Here is a 21,417-nt window from a genome sequence, read left to right on the forward strand (position 1 = left end):
CGCCATCCCTGCTTCCATGAGACAAAAGGCTTCAGCTAACCCTTTCGTCAAAAACTTTTTTGGTTCTGGAGTTTTTAGGTGCCAGTCTTCTTCCTCAAATGCTATCATCAATTTATCCTTTAAAATTGTTCCGATCGTTGACCAACTGTAGCCTAACTCTTTTCCAATGACCGATGGCGTTTCACCTCTTTCCGATCGCTTTATTATTTCCACGTGATTGTTTTCCTTTTCTTTGATGCATCACCAGCAGTTGCATCGGATTTACACTTTGGAGGCATGGGTACAAGGGTAAATAAGAGAAAAATTTAAGCCAAATACAAAAGTTACACACTCAACACAGTGTTAACGGCAACGTGATCTGCCTTAAAATGGCGGACGGCGTTCTCCTTCCTTGAGCCGACGAACTGCTGAAGCCACGCAATGTTTTCATGAGCATCACAATGTAGTGCGTGCATTTGTTATTGCTAACCATTGTATTTAACTCAAATTTTCAATATAATAGGCTTTATGGCAGTCCATTCCTAAGTACAAGTTGTCTGTAAGTCGGACGTTTGTAACCCGAGGACTGCCTGTACAGAATAAGATAGAGGATCTTGTAGCACAGTTAGAGATCGGCAGGAACGTTTTGAGCATCTGAATCCTGGCTGAAAGAAGCTCATGGCTGGCAGTTTAACATTCAAGCATAAACATTGCCTCGAAGGAAAGGCAGGTAAGCAGAGGGGTGGGGTGGCTCTGTTGGCAAAAAATAGATTCAAATCGTCAGAAAGAGGTGACACAGAATCAGAAGGTGTTGAATCCTTGTGGGTAGAGTTAAGAAACTGCAAGGGTAAAAAGATCCTGACTGGAGTTATATACAGTTATATTCAGTAGCTAGGATCTAGTAAACGAATTACAACAGGAGATAGAGAAGGTATGTAAAAAGAGCAATGTTGCAATAAACAGTGGGTGATTTCAATATGCAAGTACTTTGGGAAAATCAGGTTGGTACTGGATCCAAAGAGGGAATTTGTAGAAAACTATGAGACAGCTTTTCAGAGCAACTTGCATTTGAGTTGATGAGGGGAATAACAATTCTGGACTGGGTGTTACATTATCACCCAGATTAGATTAGTTTGTTTAAGGTCAATGAAGCAGGAATCATAATATGATAGAATTCACCCTGCAGTTGGAGAAAGAGAAGCAATTAAACTGGCTGCGACGGTATTATAATGGAGTAAAGGGAATTAGAAAAACATGAGAGAGGAGCTGGCCAAAGTCAATTGGAAAGGGACATGAGCAAAACAACACTCACTGGTGTTTCTGGGAGAAATTCAGAAGGTGCAAGAAAGGTACATCTCAAAGATGAAAAAGTATTCTGAAGGGAGGATGAGACAAGCATGTCATAAAAATACTAGAGAGGAACTCTAATACGTATAGCGAAAATTAGTCAGAAGGTAGAGGATTTGGAAACTTTTAAAAACCGACACCAAGGCAACTAAAAAAGTGATAGAGAAAAGATTAAATATGAGGGTAAGCTAGCCAATAATATGAGAACAAAAAAAATTCAGATCTATAAACAGTAAAAAAAAGAGGTGAGTGGTATCACACTTCTGAAATATGATGCTGGAGAGGTAGTAATAGGGGACAATGAAATGGTGGACGAGCTCAAGTATTTTGCATCTGTCTTCACTTATGGAAAAGACTAGCAGATTGCCAAAATGTGAGAGGGTCAGTGTAGAAGTAAGTTTTGTTGCTATTGCTAAGATGATGCTCAAGAAGCTGAAAAGTCTGAATGTAGATAAGTCACCTGAACTAGATGGACTACAGCCCAGGGTTTTGAAAGAGATAGCTGAAGATTGTGGAGACACTATTAATGACCTTTCAAAAATCACTAGATTCTGGAATGGTTCCAGAGGACTGGAAAATTGCCAATGTCACTCCACACGTTTAAAAGAGAGGGTTGCAGAAGAAGGGAAATTATAGACTAGTGAATCTGACTTCAAAGGTTGTAAAGATGTTGGTGTCTATTAATAAGGATGATATTTCTGATCACTTGGGGGCACATAATAAAATAGGCCAAAGTTAGCATGGCTTCCTAAAGAGGAAATCTTGCCTGACAATCTGTTGAAATTCTTTAAGGAAATTACAGCAGGATAGACAAAGGACAGTCAGTGGATATTGTCTATTTGGATTTTCTGAAGGCCTTTGACATAGGCACAATTGGTTGCTTAACAAGATAAGAGTCCATGATATTACAGAAAAGATTCTAGCACGGGTTGATTAACTGGAAGGAGGCAAAGACTGGGAATAAAGGGGGTCTTTTCTGGTTAGCTACTGGTGACTAGTGGTGTGCCACAGGGGTTAGTGTTGGGATCACTTCTTTTCATGTTACAGTCAATGATTTGGATGAAGGAATTGATGGCTTTGTGGCTGACACAAAGGGAGGTGGAGCAGCAGGCAGTATTGAGGATGCAGGGTGTCTGCAGAAAGACTTATGACACATTGGAACAATGGGTAAAGAAGTGGCAAATGGAATAGTATGTCAGGAAGTATATTCCTTAAACCGAAGTGCATGACCATAAAGGCATTGACTTTCTGGAGAGAAAATTCAAAAATCAGAGGTGCAAAAGGACCAGGGACTCATCTGGCAGAGCTCCTTAAATATTAACTTGCAGGTTAAGTTGATAGTAAGGAAGGCAAATGCAATGTTAGCATTCATTTAGAGAGGACTAGAATACAAAAACAAGTATGTAATGCTGATGCTTTATAAGGAATTAGTCAGACTTGGAATACTGTGAGCAGTTTTGGGCCCCTCACCTAAGAAAGGGTATAAAGGTACTCAATAGACAATAGACAGTAGGTGCAGGGGTAGGCCATTCGGCCCTTCTAGCCAGCACCACCATTCACTGTGATCATGGCTGATCATACACAATCAGTACCCTGTTCCTGCCCTCTCCCCATATCCCTTGACCCCGCTATCTATAAGAGCTCTATCTCTCTCTTGGATGCATCCAGAGACTTGGCCTCCACTGCCTTCTGGGGCAGAGCATTTCACATATCCACCACTCTCTGGGTGAAAAAGTTTTTCCGCATCTCTGTTCTAAATGGCCTACCCCTTATTCTTAAACTGTGGCCTCTAGTTCTGGACTCACCCATCAGCGGGAACATGCTTCCTGCCTCCAGTGTGTCCAATCCCTTAATAATCTTATATGTTTCAATCAGATCCCGTCGCATCCTTCTAAATTCCAGTGTATACAAGCCCAGTCGCTCCAATCTTTCAACATATGACAGTTCCGCCATTCCAGGAATTAACCTTGTGAACCTACGCTGCACTCCCTCAATAGCAAGAATGTCCTTCCTCAAATTTGGAGACCAAAACTGCACACAATACTCCAGGTGGGGTCTCACCAGGGCCCTGTACAGCTGCAGAAGGACCTCTTTACTCCTATACTCAATTCCTCTTGTTATAAAGGCCAGCATTGCATTAGCTTTCTTCACTGCCTGCTGTACCTGCATGCTTGCTTTCATTGACTGATGTACAAGATCACCAAGAGACAGTCCAGAAGAGATTCATGAGAATGATCCCAAGAATAAAAGAGCTAACATTCAACAAGCGTTTAATGCCTCTGGGCCTGTACTCACTGGAGTTTAGAAGAATGAGGGGTGGATCTCATTGAAACATATCGAGTATTAAAAGGCCCAGATAGAGTGGATGTGGAGAGGATGTTTCCTATAGGGTAGATTATAGGACCACAGGACACAGCCTCAGAAGTGAGGGACATCTATTTAGAACAAAGATGAGGGAAAACATACAGGGCAAGTTATTAGGTATATTTAAAGTGGAGGTTGACAGGTTCTTGATTAATCATTGTGTCAAAAGGTTACAGGAAGAAGGCAAGAGAATGGGGTTAAGAGGGATAATAAATCAGCAATGATGGAATGGCAGAGGAAATTGATGGTCCAAAATAGCCTAACTCTACACCTATGTGTTAAGGTCTTATGTCATTGAATCACCTGATGCTGCCTTCAATGTTAAGTGTATAAAAATGTACTGCATTTTTGGGTTTGTGAGCCTCTGCCAAGAGTGTCTCCAGAAAGATGCCTGCTTGTTGTGCTGAATGAAGACTTCTACATCACCAGCTTCAATTTCTCTCCATTGACTTCATTCAGTCAAAACCACTCCAATAATCCTGAAACCTCATCTTTAAAACTGGACTCCTACATCTTCCCAACCACTGAAAACAAGCTAACTAGCCAATAATTTCCTTTCTTCTGCTTCCCTCCCCTTCTTAAAGAGTATAATGACATTTACGATTTTCCAGTCCTCTGGAACCAATCCAGAATCTAGTGGTTCTTGAAAAATCATTGCTAATGTCTCCACAATCTCTTCAGCCACATATCTTTAACTGCCTTTATCTGCCTTCAGACCCTTCAGCTTCCCAAGCAGCCTTTCCTTGGTAATAGCAACTACACTCAGTTATGCCCCCAACACTCTCAAACTTCTGGCAACCTGGTAGTGTCTTCCACAGTGAAGACCAACACAAAATACTTATTAAGTTCATCCACTCATCAGCACCTCTCCAGCATCATCTTCTTTTAGTATCTTATTTTACATTATTGACTAGCTTACCTTCATATTTCATTTTAAATTCCTTATGGCTTTTTTAGTTGTCTTATGTCGGTGTTTAAAAGCTTCCCAATCCTATACCTTCCAACTAATTCTGGCTATTTTATATGCCCTCTCCTTTGCTTTTATGGTGACAACTGACTTTCCTTGTCAGCCCTGTTGCCTCAACCTCCTTTGGAATACTTTTTCATCTTCGGGATGTATCTATCACTGTACCTTCCGAATTGAACCCAGAAACTCCAGTAATTGCTGTTCTCCTGCCATCCCTGCTAGTGTCCCCTTCCAATCAACTTTGGCCAGCTCCTCTCTCATACCTCGGTAATTCCCTTTACTCCACAGCGATAATGATACATCTGACTTTAGCATCTCCCTTCAAACTGCAGGGTGAATTCTATCAAGTGGCAACTGCTCTCCTAATTGCTCCTTTACTTTAAGCTCCCTATTCAAATCAGATTGATTACACAATACCCAATCTAGCATTGCCTTTCCCCTAGTGGGCTCAACACAAGCTGCTCTAAAAAGCCATTGTGCAGGTATTCTACAAATTTTCTCATGTCACGTGATGACGTAGGATCGAGACGTGGGAATCCAGCTCTCCCGTAAAAAATCAGTAAATCAATGTTTAAGTGAAGAAAAGTCAGTAAGTACTTTCTAAAAGTTTACTTATAAACTACTCCGGATTGTTTCAAACTATGTCTCATAAACAGAAGATGAAGAAAACTTTTACCTTGAAGACAAAGCAAAGTGGAACAAAATCAAGGCCCGCTGCTGCGAGAGGACCGCGAGCTCAAGTGCATTTTGTCTCCGGTGATACAGAACAGGAAGCTGCGGCAACGTCAACCATTTTTAGGGAAGGAGATCAACAAGAACTGCGCAAACGTGAAAGAAGGAGCATGCGCAAATGCAAGCAACCTGAGCTACAAATCCCAGTTACGACTGAAACCGGAAGTGAAAGTGAATCTGAGGTAGATTCAGATTCTTTGGATAAATCAGACGAAGATGGAGGTAAAAGTTTTTCTGGAAATATAGAAAAAACTTTGATGCAAATAATGCGTAAATTAGAAAAATTAAACGCATTAAAAAAAAATTTTAAATGATAAATATGGAGATTATGTTTGATAAAATGATAAAAGACAGGAAAAAATGGAAAAGAGAATTATAGACTTGGAAGCCACAACGGAAGACATGGTTGAAAGAATGAATAAAATGGAAGATAATATCTCTGCCTGGACATCAGAAAGAAAACAATTGTTGGAAAAAGTGGATAAGCTTGAAAATTTTAGCAGACGAAACAATATTAAGATTTTTGGACTTAAAGAAGATATAGAAGGAGAAGATCCAATAATTTTTTTCAAAAATGGATCCTTGAAAACTTGGAAATGGAAGAAGAAACTCTAATTGAAATTGAAAGGGCTCATAGAGCCTTAAGATCAAGACCTCAAGCTGATCAAAATCCACGATCAATTCTGATAAAATGCTTAAGATATCAAGATAAAGAAAAGATCCTGAAGGCGGCTGCCCAATGTGCCAGAAAGAGAAAAGGGCCATTGATGATAGAAGAGAATGCAGTTCTTTTCTATCCTGATATGAGTTATAACCTTTTGATTTGAATTCATTTTTATCAACAGAGCTACCCACCCACCTGTCTAGCCGCCTTTCTTCGAGACAATGTGCACCCTTGAATGTTAAGCTCCTAACTATGATCTTCCTTTAGCCATAACTCAGATGTCCACAACATCATACCTGCCAATCTTTAACAGCACTACAAGATAATCCACCTTATTCCGTATACCGAGTGCATTCAGACAAAACACTTTCAGTCCTGTATTCATCACCCTTTTTGATTTTGGATCCTAGTTACAAGTTAACTCATCCCACTGACGGCAATTTTGCCCCATCATCTGCCTGCCATTCCTTATAGTGTCACTACCCATGGCATCTTGTTGTATACAATTTGCCCTATTCTCAGCCCTATTACTGGGTTTCCCATCCCCTATCATATTACTTTAAATCCTCCCCACAGATTTAGCAAACCAGCCCACAACTCCATTGGTCCCAATCGGGTCAAGTGAAATCCATCCCTTTTGCACAGGTCATACCTTCCCCAGAGGAGATCTTAATGATCCAGAAATCTGATACCTTTGCCCCCCAACACTAATTCCTCAGCCACACATTCATCTGCCAAATCATCCTATCCTTACCCTTACCGGTACGCTTCTGAGCCACAGAGCCAGACTCGGTATCAGAGATCCTGACACTGTGCCTTCTCCCGGTATGTCATCTCACCACCCTCCTATAGTATCTAAAGCAGTATACTTATGGCGGAATATGGCCACAGAGGTACTCTGCAATGGCTTCCCTTTCTCTCTCCTGGCAGCCACCCAAGTACCTAGCTCCTGTAGCTCCAATCTATCACCTCCTCATTCTCCCATATGAGCCAAGGGCCACCCAGCTGCAGCTTCAGTTCCTTAACACGGTCTCCAAGGAGCTACAGCTCGATGCACTCACATACCGATGTAGTTATCAGGGAGACCTTCAGTCTCTCAGAGTACCCACATCTCACACGAAGAACATACCACTAAAATTGGACCCATTTTCATCACACTAGCTCTGCACTGATAAGACAAAATGGAGAGGAAAAAAAAACTTACTAGAAAATTACTTGCAACACACACAAAATGCTGGTGGAATGCAGCAGGCCAGGCAGCATCTATAGGAAGAAGTATAGTCGACATTTCGGGCCAAGACCCTTCGGCAGGACTAACTGAAAGAAGCGATAGTAAGAGATTTGAAAGTGGGAGCGGAGGGGGAGATCCGAAAAGATGAGAGAAGACAGGAGGGGGAGGGATGAAGCTAAGAGCTGGAAACATGATTGGCAAAAGGGATACACAGCTGGAGAAGGGAAAGAATCATGGGACAGGAGGCCTGGGGAGAAAGAAAGGGGGAGGGGAGCACCAGAGGGAGATGGAGGACAGGCAAGGAATGATTTTTTTTCTCTCTTTCCCTCTCACAATCACTCCTTGCCTGTTCTCCATCTCCCTCTGGTACTTACTTCCCCCTTTCTTTCTCCCTAGGCCTCCCGTCCCATGATCCTTTCCCTTCTCCAGCTGTGTATCCTTTTTGCCAATCAACTTTCCAGCTCTTAGCTTCATCCCTCCACCTCCTGTCTTCTCCTATCATTTCGGATCTCCCCCTCCCCCTCCCACTTTAAAATCTCTTACTATCTCTTCTTTCAGTTAGTCCTGATGAAGGGTCTCAGCTCGAAACGTCGACAGCGCTTCTCCCTATAGATGCTGCCTGGCCTGCTGCATTCCACTAGCATTTTGTGTGTGTTGCTTGAATTTCCAGCATCTGCAGATTTCCTCGTGTTTAGAAAATTACTTGGCGCCTCGGCCTGTTCGCGTGTAAGCCTTTTGAGCCAATGTCTGACCACTCTAATACTGATTAATGATTGAATGCAATTTATATTCAATTAGGTTAATTATGGGTAGTTTTCAGGTTAATGAAAACATGGTAACAAATGTATGTTGAGGTTACTGCAAAAAAAAAGGACCATTTTACTTGTGGAGAAATTGTCCCACCGATATTTCTCAGGACCAGAACAGGAAATTGCTTTGAAATTTATTTGATCAGCTCTGCAATAATAAATCTTGGAAACAATGAGGAACAAGTCACAAGACCAAAAGGTTAATGAGGACGGATGTGGTGAATGATGAAACTCTCAAAATTAGGAATAGAAACAATTCATTCACCCCTCAAGCTTGCTCCACATTGAATCAATCTGTCTGCACCTTATCGTTGCTTTCTGTTCTACCTGTGTCAACTTTTCATCCTCAAGTGAAAACAGCAGGTGCTGGAAATCTAAGCCAAAAAGCAAAGTGCTGAAAATACAAAGACCAGGACACATCTGTAAGAAGAGAAGAAGAGTGAACATTTCAGGTACAAGGCCCTTCATCAGATTTGGGAAGATGACAAAAATCAGTTTGTTAAACTCCAGGAATGGTGGAGGAGGGAGATGTCTCTGATAAGTTAAAAGTGTTGTGACCATGGAGATAAGCTATAAACAAGTCTGGCTGGCCAATGAGTAAATGGGAGCAGTTAAAGGGTGAAAGAATATAGACAAAGGAATGCAGGAGTGAAAGAGTCACACAGTCTTACAGCACAGAAACAGGCCCTTGATGTGTGCCAAGCAAGATGTTCATCCAACTTGGTGGCATCTACCTGCATTTGGCTCATTTCCTTCCAGAGTCTTATCTAACTGTCTTTTGAACATTGTTATTTTACCTGCCTCAACCACTTCCTCCAGCAACTCATTCCGTTCAAATACCACTTTCTGTGTGAAATGTTCTGTGTAAGAACTATGAAATACTTTACTTCTCCGGTTCTACATTCTGAAATTCCCACTTTTTTGCCGAATAGAGGTATAAAAAAAAAACAGCACAGAAACTGGCCCTACAACCCATCTACTCCATACTGAACCATTTAAACTGCCTACTCCCATTGCAACCTGCACCGGCACCACATCCTCCCAGACCCCGACCATCCATGTACCTATCCAAACTTCACTTAAACATTGAAATCGAGCTTGCAATGAGCTCATTCCCTGCTCTCATGACTCTCTGAGTGAAGTTGTTTCCCCTCATGTTTCCTTAAACTTTTCACCTTGCAGCCTTAACCCATAATCTCTTGTAGTCCCACACAGCCTCAGCAGTAAGAACCCCATCTATACCCCTCAATTTTGTATACCCCTCTCAAATCTCCCTTCAATCTTCCATATTCCAAAAATCAAACCCTAACCTATTTCATCTTTCCTTATAACTCAGGTTCTCCAGTACCAGTAACATCCTTGTAAATTTTCTCTGTACACTTTCAACCTTATTTACAACTTCCCTGTCGGCAGGTGAACAAAACTGCACACAATAAACCAAATTAGGCCTCACCAACACCTTATACAACTTCAATATAACATCCCATCTCCTGTACGCAATACTTCAATTTATGAAGGTCAATGTGCCAAAAACTTTCTTTATTACCCTATCTACCCATGACACCACTTTCAATGAATTACGGACCTGTATTCCCAGATCCCTTTGCTCTGCAGCACTCCTCAGTGCCCTACCGTTCACTGTGTAAGACCTACCCTGGTTGGTCCTACCAAAGTACAACACCTTGCACTTGTCTGCATTAAATTCTATCTGCCATTTTTCAGTCCATTTTTCCAATTGTTACAGATCCTGCTGCAACCCCTGATAGTCTTCCTCACTATCCACTACACCTGCAACCTTGGTGTTATCTGCAAATCTGCTAATCCAGTTAACCACTTTATCATCCAGATCATTGATATAAATGACAAACAACAATGGACCCAGCACTGATCCCTGCGGCATTCTGCTGTCACAGGCCTCCAGTCAGGGAGGCAATTATCTACTACCACTCCCTGCCTTTTCCCACAACTCCAAAGACTAATCCAATTTATTACCTCATCTTGAATGCCAAGCAACTAAACCTTCTTGACAAACCTCCCAGGCAGGACCTTGCCCAATGCCTTGCTACAGTCTATGTAGTCAACATCCTTTATCTTGCCTTCATCAACTTTTCTGGTAGCTTCCTTGAAATACTCTAAGATTGGTTAGACATGACGTAGCATGCACAAAGTCATACTGGCTATCCCTAATCAGTCCATGTCTATCCAAATACTCATATATCTGGTCCCTTGGAATACCTTCCAATAACTTTCCTGTTGTGTATGTGGCCGTTTACACAACAATATCATTAATAAAAACAGCCGAGATGGGAGCTATGTTAACAGGGTTCTTTACTAATTAAAACCCAACTGAACACATATATACAGATCAATATGCACCCAATATAGCACATGCTCAATAATGTGTTACTATGACATAAAATAGTCCCATATTATACAGCAGGCTATATGGCACACTCCTCCCTTTTTATTTAAAAAGTGCATCAACTTTTTTTTATGCTAAACAAATACTGTGTGTACCTTAATATACAAATGCCCACCCACTGTTTATTTAGTAACTTAATATGAAATTATAACAAAGTAACGTAATAACAATAATTATTATAACTCAGGTCTTTTTTGGGGGGGTCTTCTCTGCCCCCCGAGTAATGTCTGTCAATAAACTTGTTTGTTTTAATACAGATTTCCATATAAAAGTCATGAAAAGTTGACCTCTGAGCATAGGGAGTTTCCATGGTCTGCTTCGAGGATGACTTGCCACCAACAAAAGAAGTGGTTGGTGATCTGCTGTCTCTGCTAGTTATTCAGAAGTCAGGCAATCCAGTGACTCACAGAAAGATCCGTACTTTACCAATAATCTTTCACAATTGGTGCAGCAGTTGTTCGTTCATTGGTCTGAAGCTGCTGTTAAAGTAGTTTTGCTGATATTAAAGATTACCTGCAGTGCTGTCTGTCTGGCTCAAGAGGGAGAATTCCTTCAGATGCACATTCAGCACAAGTGTGTAAATACAACAACAGAAACCTTACAGTTTGTTGCCAGAATTCGCCTCTGTTTTGATGTTGTTTCCCAACTTCTTTGTGAAAAACAAGACACATTGGCTGTGGATTCAAAATATGTACGTGCAAAAGAAACTTCCCCACAAAGGATTAAGTGTATGATTCTCAATGGAGGAAAAAATTGCTTCAAGATTTACCTTGTGCAAATGCAGTTCTGTTTGAATGGAACTGCTTTTGTCCTCTTAAGTTTATCTTCTTCCCCAGCAACTTGGTTTACATTTATTTCACCACCCTCAGTAATTTCTCCCTAAGGCTGGTTGCTATATTGTGGGCGGCGACCATAGCGACGATGAACAAAGTAAGGTGGGTAACACAGTCTTCTCTAAGGAGGACGATGTTGCTGATTTTGATCATCTTGGTTTTCTCCATCTGTTGTTGACTCTGCTCCATCTCCTTTCTCTCCACCTTCAACGTTCTGTTGGTAATTATGTGGTGGACCTCGGTGGCGAGGGTTGCAGCGACAATAATGATTTCTGTCCGCGACATATCGGCTTCCTTGGACTGGAACTCCTGGACCAGTTACGTTTGCTGCTTCTGCACCTTTTTCGCCTTCCACCGCGTCGAACTCCTCAGTTACACCGTCCCCAACACTGTGGAGGTATTTCTGTGGGTTATTCTTCTTTATAGCAGTCTGATGTACAAACACATCTTCCTTTGTATCATTCCTGTTGATGAATCCATATCCATTTCGTACGTTGAACCACTTTACTGTTCCAAGAACCTTTGTTGTGATGACTTTCTTCTTCCCGGGGGATTTGGGTTTGTCTGGTTGTTCCTGCTGCTGCTTTTCGGATTGCTGCTCCCTCTCGGCCTCGCTCACGGTGTTGACAGGCTGCGTGAGGTGGTTGCAGCTCGGGCCAGTCTGAGGTGGGGGCTCCTGTGCTCTCTCCGCTTCTTGCTTCTCTCTAATATAATTCCTTCAAGGTCAGTGGGACAAGTGTGTGTTCAGAACCACCCGACTCGCTATCCTTGGGTATGTCATGGAGAACGGCGTCATTGGCCCTGATCCCGACCGTATGCGCCCCCTGTTAGAACTCCCTCTTCCCACCACCCTCAAAGCCCTCAGACAGTGCCTGGGCTTCTTTTCCTATTACGCCCAATGGGTCCCCCATTACGCAGACAAGGCCCGCCCCCCGGTCAAGTCTACCACTTTTCCCCTCTCTGCCGAGGCCCGCGCGGCCTTCAGCTGCATTAAAGGGGACATTGCCAAAGCAACGATGCATGCGGTGGACGAGACGATTCCCTTCCAAGTAGAGAGTGACGCCTCCGATTTCGCGCTGGCTGCTACCCTCAATCAGGCAGGCAGGCCAGTAGCATTCTTTTCTCATACCCTTCAAGGCCCTGAAATTCGGCACTCAACGGTGGAGAAAGAAGCCCAGGCCATAGTGGAAGCTATTAGGCACTGGAGGCACTATCTCGCCGGCAAAAGGTTCACCTTGCTGACCGACCAGCGCTCAGTTGCGTTCATGTTCAGCAACCAATAGCGGGGCAAAATCAAAAATGATAAAATTTTGCGGTGTAGAATAGAACTCTCCACCTACAACTATGATATCCTGTACTGGCCTAGAAGGCTCAGTGAGCCCCCTGATGCCCTATCCCGGGGAGCGTATGCCAGCGCACAGCTCGACCAGCTATACGCCCTCCATGCACATCTTTGCCACCCGGGGGTCACCCGATTTTACCATTTCGTGAAAGCCCGGAACCTGCCGTACTCCCTTGAGAACATCAGGACGATGACCAGGGACTGCCAAGTCTGCGCTGAGTGCAAACCGCACTTCTACCGTCCTGAAAAGGCGCAACTCATCAAGGCCACCCGCCCCTTTGAGCAACTGAGTGTTGACTTTAAGGGCCCCCTTCCCTCCACCGACCGCAATGTCTACTTTCTCAACATTATCGACGAGTACTCGCGGTTCCCCTTTGCCATCCCCTGCCCCGACACCACTGCCACGTCTGTCATAAAAGCCCTGTGCCAGCTCTTCACTCTGTTCGGATATCCCTGCTATATCCACAGTGATAGAGGGTCCTCCTTTATGAGCGACGAGCTGCGCCAATACCTGCTGGCTAGGGGCATTGCTACTAGTAGGACCACGAGCTATAATCCCCGGGGAAATGGACAGGTGGAGAGGGAGAATGCCACAGTGTGGAAGGCCACACTTTTAGCCCTTAAGTCAAAAGGGTTGCCGGTCTCTCGATGGCAGGTGGTCCTCCCCGAGGCACTCCACTCTATCCGCTCCCTGTTATGTACGTTCACCAATGCCACCCCTCACGAGCACCTATTCTCTTTTCCCAGGAAGTCTGCCACTGGGACCACCCTACCAACTTGACTGACATCCCCAGTGCCAGTGCTGCCCCGGAAACATGTGAGGAGCAATAAATACTCCCCGCTGGTCAAGAGGGTTCACCTTCTACATGCGAACCCCCAGTATGCCTACGTGGTCTTACCTGATGGGCGGGAGGACACGGTCTCCGTCCACGACCTGGCGCCCACAGGAGCAGCAGACCACTACCCCGAACACTCCACGGTAACTATGAACCCTGTACCCGAGGTGACACCGCGCACACTGAGCCCTACACAGACTCCTCACGACACTCCTATACCGGGCGTCTCGCACGCGCATATACCAGGCGCCTCGCACACGCATAAGGGATCACTGACACCTAGTGGGCTGACACCTCCAGTTAGGCCAGAACCAGCACAACCTCCATCTCCGGTGCAATCACCACCCGCACCTGTGCAATCACAGCCGGTGCTACGTAGATCGCAGCGACAGATTTGACCACCTGATAGACATAACCTGTAAATATACTTGTAAGAAACTTCGCCCCATGGGGACTCTCTTTTAAAACAAAGGGGGGGTGAATGTGGTGAACTACATATACCTGTCTGGACACGCGCCCCCACCCCCCCGCCGACTGCTCCTGTGGCTCCTCCCACTGACTGTGGCTCCTCCCACAGACCCCGGTATAAAGGCGATTGGGGCCTGAGCCCTACCCCTCAGTCTCCAGGATGTAGCATGGTGGTCAATTGCTGCTTGTTCTTTCTTCCAGTCAATAAAAGCCGATATCTCACCTCACGTCTCCGAGAGTTATTGATGGTGCATCAGGTGGTCTTCGTCATCCTGCTTATTGGCGATACCTGTCTCCCCGTCGACGGTGTCTAGCTCATCCTCGTCGTTGTAATAGTTGACAATGGGTGAGAGGAGAGCTGCGGACATCTTCCCCGCCGAGCTGCCCTCCTTTGTTGACACATCTAGTGCCTTGATGGTGTACCAATCCAGCTGGATTTTCCTGAGCCATTCACATCCCAACAACGATGGTCCTCCATTTTCCAGTACATCAAGGTTCAGCTGCTGTGTTTTGTCCCCGTAGGTCACTGTCACTGTAAATTTACCCTTGGGACGCACTTTCTGTCCTGTGTAAGTCTTTAGCAGTAGTTTAGTTCGTTTCAGAGGTATGTGAGAAAACAGTCGATTGTAGTCGTGTACAGAGATCACTGTTAAAGCTGAGCCTGTATCCAACTCCATTTTCAGTCTCACGCCTGCCACTTGTGGAGTGATCCTTATTATTCTTTGATCACCTGTCTCTTTCATGCTGTGAAGCTGCAGACAAGACAATTCACTTTCCTCTGAGTCATTTTCATCAGAACTGCTTTCTTCAGAACTGCCTTCTTTCATTTTGTGTACCTTGTTGTACTTTCCCTCCTGGGGTTCCTTGTTTCTCTGTATTTTGCCCTTTTCCTGCTGGTTACTAGCTTTACATACTCTGCCAGTGTGGCCCTGTTTGCCACTGTTTCAGCATTCTTTGTCTTTAAACCAACAGCCCTCAGGGTCATGTGACCGGTTCCCACAACGGTAACATTTCTTTCCCTCATATCTGCTCAATGACATTTTATTTGTGGCATATTCCAGAGATTCTTGTTGTATCTCGGAAGCACCTCGTGCGGCTATTTCTAATGATTTTGAGATGTTTAGCGCTTTCTCGAATGTAAGGTCTTTTTCACACAGGAGCTTCTTCCGTGTGATTTCAAAGTGCATGCCACACACTAACCTGTCCCTCAATGCGTCTGATAGACCACCTCCAAATTGGCAATGTCCTGATAATTTGCACAATTCAGCACAATATTCAGAAATGCTTTCATCTTTGCTCTGATTCCATTTATGGAGTTTAAATCTTTCAGCAACGACCAGCGGTTTGGGGTTTAAATGCTGTGTCTACTATTTGCTTGAACGTTTTGACAGCAAGCTTATCAGAGGTTAACAAGCTCCATAGCAGGCCATATGTTTCCACACCCATTATACTACAGTCGGCCCTCCTTATCCGTGAATTCCACTTGCGTGAATTCAACCAACTGCGAATCACGAAAACCCGGAAGTGCTCTTCCAGCACTTGTTGTTCGAGCATGTACAGACTTTTTTTTCTTGTCATTATTCCCTAAACAATGCAGCATAACAACCATTTTACATAGCATTTACATTGTATTAGGTATTATAAGTAATCTAGAGATGATTTAAAGTATACGGGAGGATGTGTGTGGGTTATCGTGGATTGGGATTGAAAAAAATCGGAAGTTCCCTTACTAAGTAAGTCGGAATAAGTACATCCGGTATTATTTAGCATCAGTCAGTCAAAAGTTTGTCTTAGTATATAGTATATAATTTACCTTTCTATGCATATAAAACACTTAAGAGCGTATGTTTCAGCACCGGGCTCAGGAACAGAAGTTCCCAAGTTCGATTCAGTAACAGACCGCTCCCGAGTGCACTGTCCACCATGCCGGGTTGATGTGGAGGATCAAAAACCCAAAACCCCAAAATCCAATAATTAAACCACTGCGTTGCTTAGTAAAAATTGTAGCTTTCATCGGGGCAGAGCCTTTCTCACTTTATCCTTTAAAATTGTTCCGATCATTGACCGACGTAGCCTAACGCTTTTCCAATGATCGATGGCATTTCACCTCTTTCCGATCGCTTTATTATTTCCACTTTATTTTCAATGATGATTGTGATTGTTTTCGTGAAACACTGTGGATTCAGAGCTCTGACATAAGATCTGGGGTTCTGCTGGGTCCCAAGGTCCACTGCATTGAGACAGATTGAATAAGGGACTTGAGCATCCGCGAATTTTGGAATCCGCAAGGGGTCCTGGAACCAATCCCTCGTGGATAAGGAGGGCCGACTGTCTGTAAGATGCTGACTATCTTTCCTTCATTAACACTGTTGGCATCACAATATAACTCTATTCTTTCGATATAAATTGCCCAGTCTTCAATGATACTATCAAATGCTGTAATGGTTCCAATTAACGCCATCCTTGTTATGTAAATTTTTCCTTGTTAATTTAGCCCCGGTCCTTTGTTTTCTTTTCGACTCACGTGACCTTTTCTCTTTGCTAGCATCGCGAGCGTACTCTGGCTCGATGCGTGTGTCGCTCCATTTTTCCCCCTTCTGGGGCAGGCGGACCCTCAACCCCTAGGGTCAGTGCTGTGGTCTCCTGGTCTCCCAATGTGCTGCCGCTCCGACTGTCTCCGATTCCTCTCACTCTGCCGCAGCCACGCCCGCTTTTTGCCTCGTACCTTGCGCTCTTCTTCCAAGTGCCGTTATCAAATAAACACAGCGTTCCGATATGATATAGGTTCATTAACCTTGTCGCCAATTTGTTATGTATGTGGCCGTTTACACAACAATATCATTAATAAAAACACCGGAGACGGGAGCTACGTTAACAGGGTTCTTTACTAATTGAAACCGAACTGAACACATACATACAGATCAATATGCTCCCAATAGCTCATGCTCAATAACGTGCTACAACATAAAATAGTCCCATATTATACAGTAGGCTATATAGTACATTTCCTATAACTAACATCAGGCTTACTAGCCTATAATTTTCTGGGTTACTTATTAGCTTGGAGGCATCTCGTTCAGTATGGACCAGTTTACAAGCTCTGTAACAGTATGATGCTCAGTTCTTTTGTCTACATTCTCAATCTCTATCTGTCCCTTTCACTCAATGATCAAATAACTTTGTTTACATTTTATCACAATTCTTATCCTAGAAATATTCCTCTCCCTTCCTGCAATTTACCAAGCTCCTTTTGTCTCCTTTGCAGTTCTGACAAAGGATTTTTGACATGAAACAAATTTCCTCCCACATATACAACCTCACCTGCTGAGTATTTCCAGTTTTTTTGTAACCTTTTGCATCCCAACCCCTTCAGCTCTACCTTAAACATATTCACAACAGTTTTCACTACTTCCTCTAAGCTGGGCAGGTGTACAGCCGCAGAGTAACTGAAATGCTTCCACACACAGATCCTTCATTGTCAGACAGTTGAAACTTCCTCAGATGTTTATATAATTTTGAAATCTAAGTTAATATAATTGTGAAATACCCTTCAATTATGCTAATGAATATAATTCCTAAATGTTTTAAATAACAAATATACCACAACCGTTACTTTGATCAAGGTATTCAAATAATCAGTGTTTCAAGTTGCAACACTCATAAATTGTAAAAATAAACATAGAAATCATGGTTAATGAACTGCAACAGTAAACGCTGACACCATCTAAATAGCATACATATTACAAAAAAAACACTTTTCAGGCCATGTAAAAACTTCCTGCTCAAAGCAATGGCAGCTGTGGGAAAAAAAAGTACAGGGAGCACTGATTTCCACCAATATTTTGGTAAGAGAGTCCCAAATAATCACACCCTGAAAACAAAATCGCTAAATCGCTGTTGTGATTCCTTATTTTAAAACAAATATTCCATGGAGTTCCATGGAGACCCACTGAGTTCCTTCAACAGATGGTTTTTTGTAATCTCTAATTCTTGATTCTCCCAGAGGAGAAAATTTCTTTTCCACATCTACAATAGTGTACATCAAGCCACTGTGCCCCAGACAAAATTCCAGTTAAGGTGTGGATAGTTCAGTCTGCGTGAGCCTTAGTTTTGCAAATTAATTTTGGAAATATCACCTTAAAATGTGTTTTCATCTGGTGACATTCCACACCCTCACGGAGGAACTGGGCTGATTTTGCCAATGTCCAGTTCCAGAGCATAAGCCACCTAATCACACCTCATGAATGGGTTTCAGAATCATCTCACTGTCAAGTGCACAGAGTTTCTGCATTTTCTTTTAAAGTGCTGAGACAAAAAAATGTAACCATACCAAAGGAAAAGCAAATGGCCTCCTTTGTGAAGGCCACCATATAAAATTAAGGCAATCTTACTGGCATTGTATGTGGCTTGGTGAGATCACATCTTAAGTTTAGGCTAGCTAGCCAGGGAAAGATATATTTGCTGCAGGCCATATACAAGTTTTAGTTTGCATTTGACATTAAAATGAAATTTTACCCCCCACCATTCCCACTTTATTATCATATCAGATCCAGATGTACATAATTGACTCTGCTTCAATTATCTCTTCACCTTGCCGTGGTATTGCATCCAATTACTTACACATGATGACATATCACAAAATGTATTTGTACCATACGCATTATGGAAATCTAAGTTTCAAAAAGTTAGATGGTTTCAAAGATAACTGAAGTCTATTAAAGTAGCTTCTGCATCATCTTCTCAAAATTAAAGCAGCCAACTGGCTTCTTTAGTGCAATTAAGAAATTTTAAATGGACAATAAGTGACTTGGGGATATGTGTGCAATCAGCATATTCCCATTATGTTGTTAGCAAATCTCACAGCACATTCTTTTCGGTGAGTCACATTACATGAGGACTGGAGTGGTATGCAATGCTCTAAACTGAAGCTTTCTACCATGCACAAAGAATGACTGATTGGAAAACGTGTTAACATTAGCAGAAGGGTGGAAATTGGAAAGTGCTAAACAATTTCACCACTCTGGTTTCAATTGACCAGTTTTTCAGCTTGACTTTTTTTCTTTAAATGACAAAATATATCTTTTTATTTTTAGGCTGAGAGCCATGTATGTACATATATTACTTTTATGTCTATGTTTAAAGACAAAGAAAAAGTAAATGAAAATAAATGTATTCAAAAGTATTTTAAACTGAACCTTCATTAAATTAAAATACTTCAGTCAAAAATGAGAAATGACATAGGATTTGATAAATGATGCAGTAATTCACAATAATTCAATCTTTGCTAGATCATAGGACTATCACATGTAGGACCTGACAAAACAGCCTTGGAACTTTCAGAATTATTTATTTACTTCCATTTTACACTGTCAACTCATGGGAAGTAAATTGGAGACAAAAACCTTTAAGTGTGAACTTAACTCTGAATGATTACTTAGAAAAAGGAGGCTTGACAGAATCAATATCCACCTAAAAAAAAACTAGAGATTAACAGCAATTAAGATTTACTTTCAGTTATCAAATAAGGCTTTCAACTATGTTAGCCCTTGACTATACCTAGATCTCATCAATCATTTCCAACCCGTGGATATTAAAACCTGCTCTAAAAACACTATTAAAATATTATGGTTAATATTAACTGCTTGTGAAGTGGTCCTTTTTAAACATAAGGTGTTGCGTACAAAGTACCGCCACAGATCAGAGAGAGAGTGGTTAGTTTCAGTTTGCGTTCCCACCCCTTTTCCATGGAAAGCTCGCCTGGGACAATCCAAACTATTATGGCTGATTAATAACAAGCGTCAGATTGCGTTTTCTGACTTTTTTGCACACACGTCAAAAATACTGTTTTTATATACGGAATAGGATTTAAATACGGGGGGGTCACTGATTCCTGAATAAACATATCATATGGAATTATGCAATAAACATTTACAATTCATATCACAGATGAGACAAAGAAGTCCGTTTCTATTTTAGCAACCATATAAAACAAAACAATTACCTGCCCCGCAGTGACTGGATGTTGTAAGTCCGCAGAAACAACCAGCTGCAAACCCCAAACGTCACGTGTACAAGGATCAAAGCCATGTCGCGATGCCTTTCGGGAGTTGTAGTTCATTTTTGCTCGGAACGGAAAGGAAACAAACCGCAACTGCTCCCTTTGTTAAACTATCCTCCCCAACATGCAGAGCGAAGCCGGTTATTGAGTTGCTCTGCCTGTTATTTGTAGATGGTTGAGATGTTTGTTGTTTGAGCCTCACTGAGCACGTACGTAATGTGTCATAAGAAATTGGAGAAGTATGTTTGAAGTTTTAGAAGCAGTATGTGACAGCCTTTGATGTCAATATTCCTGAATACCACTGGATAGTTTCTGTGTGCGCTTACAATTTGGAAATAGGCATTTTGAATCTGTTTCCAGAAAGGTGTCGTGCTTAATGACGTTAAGTAAGCATGCTGATTGTAAAAATTTTGCATACGATAAATTGCATGAATTGATCATGCAGACATCAACAAGTAGGGCTTCCCACTAGGGACTCCTCGATTAATGGTAAGGGTGATTGGCGCTGGTAGAGGAAAAGAAAAGCAAGCAACTGCTGCTGTTATTTCAAAATACTCTTTCCAACTGATGAAAAACAATAACATGAAAGGAAAAAAAAACTATAGATGATGGAAACCTGAAATAACAGAAAATGCTAAAGTATGAATGAAAAGGAACGATGGAAAGAGAATCGGAGAAGGTCACAATGAAGGGTTTGGGCCTGAAATGCCGACTGTTTATTCTCCATCATAGATGCTGCCTGAGTTTCTCCAGTATTTAGTGTGTTACAAAGATCCCTCAGAACTGAGAAAACAGACAAATTAGTATCAACGTGTAGGTTGGGTGGAGGGAGATGAATGGCACAAAGAGAATCTGATAGGTAACGTCCGTGAATAAGTGGGGTCTCTCTTACCCCCTCCCCGATTCAGGACATATATCAGAAGTGTTGTACAGTATATGCAGTGCCTCCAGCATTGTCTAAAACCCCTCCCGTCCTACCATTAGGCAAAAGGTAACAGATCAGAATTGTTAGGCTGGATAACAGCTTCTCCCCCGCTGTATGATTTCTTAACACACTGCTGCCACCCAGCACACATGGTACACCCTGCCTGAGTGTCCTACCAGCTCCACAGCTCACAAACACACTTTCATCCTGCACTGGTCACTTTCCATATTTGTACTACAGCTTGTTTATTATGATAGTGCCAGTGACATTAGACTGTCTTACATAAACATACACCTTGCACTTTATGACAACCTGTCAAGGTTCAGGCCATGCCACTTAGGGATATGTGCTAATTTTATTTTGTATGTGCTAGAACGTAAGTAAATGTGTTGTGTGTGGCTATGTACTGTGGCTCCAGAGAAATTATATTTTCTTTAGCT

The 21,417-nt window shown here is 42.5% G+C and overlaps 1 protein-coding gene and 1 pseudogene across 4 annotated transcripts in view; both read right to left on the reverse strand.

Annotated features, from left to right (window-relative positions):
• Positions 1-20,070, reverse strand: part of tsnare1 (T-SNARE Domain Containing 1) — a 1,022,909-nt gene extending 1,002,839 nt beyond the window's left edge. For 3 of the 4 annotated variants that reach the window (XM_073048100.1, XM_073048091.1, XM_073048074.1), the window contains exon 1: positions 19,996-20,070. The gene's annotated coding sequence lies outside the window, so the exon portion shown is untranslated. The remainder of the gene's footprint in view (positions 1-19,995) is intronic. The other variant, XM_073048081.1, reaches the window with a different exon arrangement.
• On the reverse strand, positions 11,281-20,081 carry LOC140735821 (Y-box-binding protein 1-like; annotated as a pseudogene).
• Between the last annotated feature and the right edge of the window lie 1,336 nt (positions 20,082-21,417).

This window comes from Hemitrygon akajei, chromosome 1, assembly GCF_048418815.1.
Source record: "Hemitrygon akajei chromosome 1, sHemAka1.3, whole genome shotgun sequence".
NCBI lineage: Eukaryota > Metazoa > Chordata > Chondrichthyes > Myliobatiformes > Dasyatidae > Hemitrygon > Hemitrygon akajei.